A 7,330-nucleotide genomic window follows, 5' to 3' on the forward strand; every position below is an offset into this window, starting at 1 on the left:
TATTATATTTTTTTCTTAAAAAAAGTTTTGAGATTTGATTCTCAAAATACTTTTTTAAGACTAAAAATCAAAATTCATTCACACAATCTTGGCATGTAGATCATTCCAAACTTCATCGTTCATTATCTCACACTTGCAAATTTGTAACAATGAAACATGAAAGAATATATACTCTAGCATGTTACATATGCAACTGAAAATCATTGTGAAAATCGTGATAAATAGTAATACATAGTGCACAGGTTCAAAATTAATTCATATGCAACTAACCACATCCTTATTCCACACAACTTACAAGGTGTTTGTAAAGTCTAAACAAATAAAATGATGATCCATCTTCATCAGAATTACAAGAACTAGACGGACACAAATTCATGTGCAAATAAAACATTGATATTGTCAGGCTCTTAAACATCCTTACTTATTCAAAAGTGAGAGCAAATAAAAAGAATCATCATCTTCTAATCTTGTCTTTTCTTCTTTTTTCAGTTTCGAAAGTGAGTGCGAATAAAAAAATCATCATCTTCTAACCTTGCATTTTCTTCTTTTTCCAGTTTTGAAAGTTAGAGCAAATAAAAAGAATGAACATATTCTAATCTTGCTTTTTCTTCTTCTTCTTTCAGTTTCATCTTAATCAACAACAAAATCAAATTTTCGGTTAGCTAATGAAATATCTTCACACCAGATACACTCAAATAATGTATTTGAATTTTTTTATTGAATTTTCAAATAAAAACTATTTTATGTTGCTTTTTTAACTCCCATAAATGATTAAGTAATATATCTTCAGCAAGTCCATACAAAATCCAGTGCAAACCGAGTGAAAGAGGAGTTATAAGAAATATTCAAAATGAAGCTTCGAGATTGGTTTCTATCTCATTATCCTAACATTGAACTAAATATTTATTATTTTCAAAAATTAAGAAATAAGTCAAAATATTCTAGTTAACAAGGAAAAAGAGTTACCTGAATTTTTCTAAAGCTTGGAACAGTTTTGGGGCAGTTATATATGCGGATATCTACAGAATTCGATAGATCATCCAATATTATGCGTCAAGTTTGGAAGCACAACTTCCATTTCCATGATAATAGCGTCTCCTCCGGGAATGTCTAAATACCTCTTCAACTTGACTATATGCTTAGTTGTGGAAACATTCTGACCATAGCAAGAGGGAAAAGGCTTTTCAACTTGTTGCAATTGTAGACATACATAGATTTTAGCTTTGGTTCTTCATTTCCTGCAACAATTTGTTCTAGTTCTTGACTACGGTTTCACAACATCGTCAATTGGGTCGCAATGACTATGGTTTTTAAGACTTCTTTGATCCGATGTCACTAAAAAACTCCAAGGAAAAGGGTAAGGTTGATAAAGACCATTACTACGAACAAGCAATCTAACCTGCTCAGAGTTGCCGTTGCACGACGCTTGGTCTCTTTAGGGTCTCGAACGGTTGAGGATCTTGATTGAGGAACTGTAATCTGGATTTCCGAAAAAATTGTTAAGGATCTTTATCTTTGTTACCAACTGTCAACTGAAACTCCGAATTCATTTTTGAAGAAATTAATTTTTGAACTTCTATAAAATTAAGAGAAGACACTTTCGTGGAAGATTTTCGTGTAATGAATTTGTCCCTATATATAAACACCAAGACCATATTGAATGGTTCGGTGTATATATATAGGGAAAACTTCATTACACGAAAATCTTCCACGAAAATTTCTTCTTTCTTTTCTTAACTTTACATAAACTCAAAAATCTTAAAATCATTTTCTTAAAAATGAATTTGGAAATTCAGTTAAGAATTGGTCAACAAAAATCCTCGGCAATTTCTTCTAAAACCCAAATGGCAGTTCCTCAACCAAGATCCTCAACTGTTAAAGACTCTAAAGAGACCAAACGTCGTGCAACGGCAACTCTGAGCAGGCTAGATTGTTTGCGACCCAACTGACGATGTTGTGACGCATCTGCTTGTAGCTGCTGCTTGTATTTGAGGTACTTTTGATGACGGGGAAAAATGATGCGCAACTGCTTGCAAATTTGTATATCAAGTAGTTCTAGTTTCTTAAGGTAGCTTAGCACTTCCAGAGGTGGACCTCGACACAATACTGTCAAGTTTTCCAAAAGTTTAAGGTTTAAGGACCAAGTTGGGAATCAAATCATCTTCCTTGAAATCATAGGTTGCATCAAAGATGCATATGCCTCCCACAATTCCAACCATACCAGGGATGACATTTTTACATCCTCCATGGAGGCCTGTCAAAGAATTTTTTTTACCTATTTGCAAAATTGTTTTTCAGATGCCATCAAATTTGAGATATTACAATCTTTTAATTTGAGTGTTATTTGATCACTAAACTTAAATCTTTGTAAATTTGGGAGAATACCAATATCCATAGCAATCTCAGAAACATGCTCTTCTGGGTAGCATGCTGAAGCATATAATTCCTCTAGTTGTGAACATTTCCCAATTGCCCCATTATAGGCTTTTTCAAAAGTACGGCATTCAGACAAATCTAGCAGCTTTAGACGTAAGAGTTTTCCTATTTCAATAGGAACTTCGTTGAACGTCGCAAATCAAGAACCTCAAGTCTTATTAAACTTTCTATGAAAGAAATGTCAGCAAACTCCAATCCATTTAAACACAAAGCTGGAACATTTGTCAATGATTGGATAGATGGAGGTAATGATAATGGTGCTGTTTTGTAGTTGATAGTTAGAGAAAACACCTCAAGCCCTTGTATTCCTTCAAATGTTAAATGCGATAAATCCAGGGAATTCAATGACCCATAAGCACTTATATTTAGCAATAGCATTTTAAGATTTGGAGCGTGCAATTGACAGAAAGAGGGACTTTCATTATACCACCACGAGGATACTGCAAAGCAATCTCTTATTTTGTTGTCCTCTGCCACAATGCTAAGAGGTTTGTCCACATTTATCAACATTTTGCCTTTATCCGATCTATTTGCGATCCATAAGGCTGCGTCATGAACCACGTCGTGCATCTTCACGGAACCCCGCATCAGCAAACCTGAGTCTAAAAGTTGGCTGATGTTTACTTCAAATAAGCTTCGTCTTGACGGTAACGATATTCTTTCCTCCACACTCAGTCCAACTGCATACCTCAACAAATCTTCTATTGGGATGTGATAGTCTTCGGGAAAAAGAGAACACATCAGAAAGAGTTGTTTTGTTTCCGGCCTTAGCAAATAACCAAAGCATAATTTAAGGCAGCTAAAAGTAGAAGTCACTCCTCCTTCGTCATTAGATGCCTTTGAATCCCTCAACTTCTTTAACGCCCGACACCATTCACTTTCAGGCCTTCCTTTTAAAGACGACTCCACAATTTTGATTGTTAGGGGAAGTCTTTCACATTCATTGCAGATTTCCTGTGGCAAATTTTTGGAGTGTACGTCATCAACTCTTGCAAATTTTTGGAAGAAAATCCAAGATTCATCTTCGAACAAGAGCTCCAAATGAGTAATCTTTTGACATTCCATTGATGTACAAATACGCTCGTTATTAGTGGTTATGAGGATCTTCAAAGTCTGATCGTTAACACTGTCTAATCGAATTCCTATATTCATCAAACGAAACCCTCTCCATATATCGTCTACTATTATAAGAATTCACTTCTTTTCTTGTAAACACAACCATAAACGCTGTGCTCTTCCCTCTTCACTTTCTTCCCCCAATCTCATGTTTAACATATCTGCAATTTTTCCTTGAATGTCTCTAATATTTGGAGTTCGAGACACTGTGATAGATATAACCTTATCAAACATATCCAATTCCTCAGCCTTTTTGCCAACTTCTGTTACAAGGGCTGTTTTGCCAGATCCACCCTCTCTGTGCACTCCAATTATAGAGATGTGATCGTCCTTAAGTGCTTCCCAGATTTGTCTATAAGCCATTTTTGTTTATTCAAAATAAATGTAGTCTTCAGATGACAGATACTGAATACCTGGTAGTGGAGCAAGATGAGAAAATGGATTAATATCATTGCTTTTGCCTTTGAATTTCTCCATTGCCTCGATACCGACTACATGTTGGAAACCATCCTTGAAAACAATTGAGGTCTGTCTCTGTCCTTTGTACAAGAGCCTACGCTTCTTTAAGGGAAACAAGTATTTTGTGAAAACCTTGGTCCCCTGTAGTCAATCACTTTATCTGGATCTTGAATTAGTTCACAGTTATAAACTCGATCTCTAATCCATACTACAGAAAGAAGGGAAACAAGTATTTGAACCGAAGTAAGCAAGTATATGAACAGTAGATGTCAACACATAACGTATAAAGTCATATGAGTGCAAATAGTGAGTGGTTTAACAAAGATACCTAGAGGTAAAATTTAATTTCTTAAACTTTTAGGTGTAGGGTCTAGTGATTCTTTTGCAAATAATGTTAGTTAGAGTTTAATAATCATCGAACCGTAAAAAGTAAGATGAATGGGAAAAAACAAGATGACTTGAAGACTGAAAAAAATATACATACATGAAAGTCAATACTTTGCTTTATTTGATCCTCTGTCATTTGCATTATTGCTAAAGGATCCCTCTGGATGCGAATATCAGTCCCCGTCATCATGCGATACTCTTGGCCAGTTTGGTGGGGAAACATTTCAACTAGTTGAGTAGTTTCATCTTCACCGGTTTCTTCAAAATGTTTCTGAATAGCTTCACGAGATGTATCTCCCTTCCATGCTTTTACTCATTCTGAATACTATATACATTTGGACCAATCCTTTCCGGCTTTTCTTGCTCAGCCTCGATCCTGCATAAATTGGAATTTGTTTTGCAGATTCTATTAGGTGAAAGAAAAAAATTAAGGGGAGTTTCTACAATCAACATTTTCTAAGTAAAATTTTCAGGCTAATCTCCTTATAACATGTACCTATAGCATTATTGTGGTAAAATTTATCGGGTAACTCCCCTTAATTCATAATGATAATCACGTCAATAATCTTAAAGGTTACTAAGGTGCATTTTCTTTAGCCTTTCAAGAGTTCTTCCTTCTTGAATCAATTAATGTTCAACCTTTGTATTAAGTTTCTTGTTTGCAGTGCTTCGTAATCAACTCCTATATGTCTTGCATTGAGATACACTACAAAAAAAAACACCACTTTCATTTATATGCTTATCAGAAATATATTATGAGCATAATAGAGAATGATTATCCAGTCTAATCTACTTAGTGAATTGTGAAGACATGTGAATGCCCTCTGACTTTGTGTTAATAACATTACTCTTCAACAACTAGAAAATATACCCTCTAACTTTGTTGAGGCACGACGTTCACATATGGTATATGCCGCTTGAGCTGTCATTCACCCAATAACAACAACACCACTTGAACCTATAACGTGAAACCAAATGCAAATTTTCATTCTCAAATAACTTAAATTGATTTTGAACAAAAATCAATCAATTGTTTTAGCTTTGGTCAATTGCGTCGAGAAATCAATAGTGATGTAAAAATTAACATTGAGAAAAGTGTCTTAAATCAAAAGTGTCTTAAATCATACCTCATCAAATGTATGCAATTGACCACAAAAGACAACATAAGTTGGGTCGCAATGACTACGATTTCACAACTTTGTCAATTGGATCACAATGAACACGGTTTCTTTGATCCAATGCTACTAAAAAAATTCCGACGAAAAGGACAAGGTTGATAAAGACCATTAATCCGAACAAGCAATTTAGCCTGCTCAGAGTTATCGATGCACGACGCTGGGTCTCTTTGTTGACCAACTGTCAACTGAATTTCCGAACTCATTTTTAAGGAAATTGGTTTCAATATTTCTGAGTTCTGCAAAATTAAGAAACTTTCGTGACCATTCAACATTCCAAGTTCAGTTGACAGTTGGTCCACAAAGATCCTCAGCAATTTTACCCTTTTCGCATTAATGATCTTTATCAATCTTACCCTTTTCGTCGGAGTCGGAGTTTTTTAGTGGCATCGAATCAAATAAGCCTTGAAAACCGTAGTCATTGCGACCCATTCACAACATCTCCTTGTATTTGAGGTACTTTCGTTCACTGGGAAAAATGATGTGCAACTGCTTGCAAATTTGTATATCAAGTAGTTCTAGTTTCTCAAACAATACTGTCACGTTTTCCAAAAGCTTAAAGTTTAACTTAAACAAGTTGGGAATCAAATCATCTTCCGTGAAATCATAGGTTGCATCGAAGATGCATTCTATCTCTCTGAAACTTGTAAGATGGAGAGAAGTCAAATCTTTCATGCCTCCCACAATTCCAACCATATCTGGATGATATTTTTACATCCTCCATGGAGGCCTGTCAAAGAAATTTTGTTGAGGCCCGATAATATTCACCCAATAACAACACCACTTGAACCTATAACGTGAAACCAAATGCAAATTTTCATTCTCATATAACTTTTAAATTAATTTTGAACAAAAAATAATAAATTGTTTTAGCTTAGGTCAATTGCGTGGAGAAACCAATAGTGATGTAAAAATTAACATTGAGAAAAGTGTCTAAAATCATACCTCATCAAATGTATGCAATTGACCACAAAAGACTGAGAATTAGCAATATTTTGAAGAGTCAATTCACGGTTCCCATGGTCGATCCTTGATTTGAACACATTATTGAATATTGAAAACAAGTTAGTTTATCACTTGATTGGAAATCAAATAAACACGTGTATATTATTGTTACAATAAAGATTTAGTAAAACTTAAAACAGAAATTATAAAATTAGGGTTTTAGAGAGAAACATACTTAGGTCTGGACGAGAGCGATAGAGGGTGTGTCTCGAAAGCAAGAATTTGTTTTCGTGTGAAAATCTTTAGTTTTGCCTATATATGAATAAAAGTTGTAGTTTTCTCGATAGCAAGAGAGGGTGGTGTGAAGGCCAAGGGGGTGGTGTTTGCGGTGAGCGGAGAGCCAGGGTAGTGTGAAAGTGTAAAGAAGTTTTCTCTTTTTCTTTATTTAACTAATTTAAAATGGCAACAAGTTCATTACCCAATCAAATAAGTGTATTGTTACAAGTGACATGTCCTAATTTTATCGGCGAAATATGAAACTTTTAATTTGTTCCATTATTGCAGAATCATAAATAATGATGATTGCAAAAATTATGGTGAAATGGAATTTCTGATGCACCACGCTGATACGACACCGTGGATAGAAGGTTTCTATCATAGTGTTTTTGAATCAGAGAGATCGACATTGATGCGGTGTCGTTAATTAGTGTTGTTATTTCTGATACGATGGACTCAGGGGTACCTATATAGTTAGCACTTCAACGTCCAAGGCAGTTTAAGGTTCAAGATAGTAGAAGTGAAAGTGGAGATTA

The 7,330-nt window shown here is 34.9% G+C and overlaps 1 pseudogene; it reads right to left on the bottom strand.

Moving 5' to 3' along the window:
• Nucleotides 1–254: 254 nt before the first annotated feature.
• On the bottom strand, nucleotides 255–6,992 carry LOC127084874 (probable disease resistance protein At4g27220; annotated as a pseudogene).
• Between the last annotated feature and the right edge of the window lie 338 nt (nucleotides 6,993–7,330).

The sequence above is a fragment of the Lathyrus oleraceus genome, chromosome 5, assembly GCF_024323335.1.
Source record: "Lathyrus oleraceus cultivar Zhongwan6 chromosome 5, CAAS_Psat_ZW6_1.0, whole genome shotgun sequence".
NCBI lineage: Eukaryota > Viridiplantae > Streptophyta > Magnoliopsida > Fabales > Fabaceae > Lathyrus > Lathyrus oleraceus.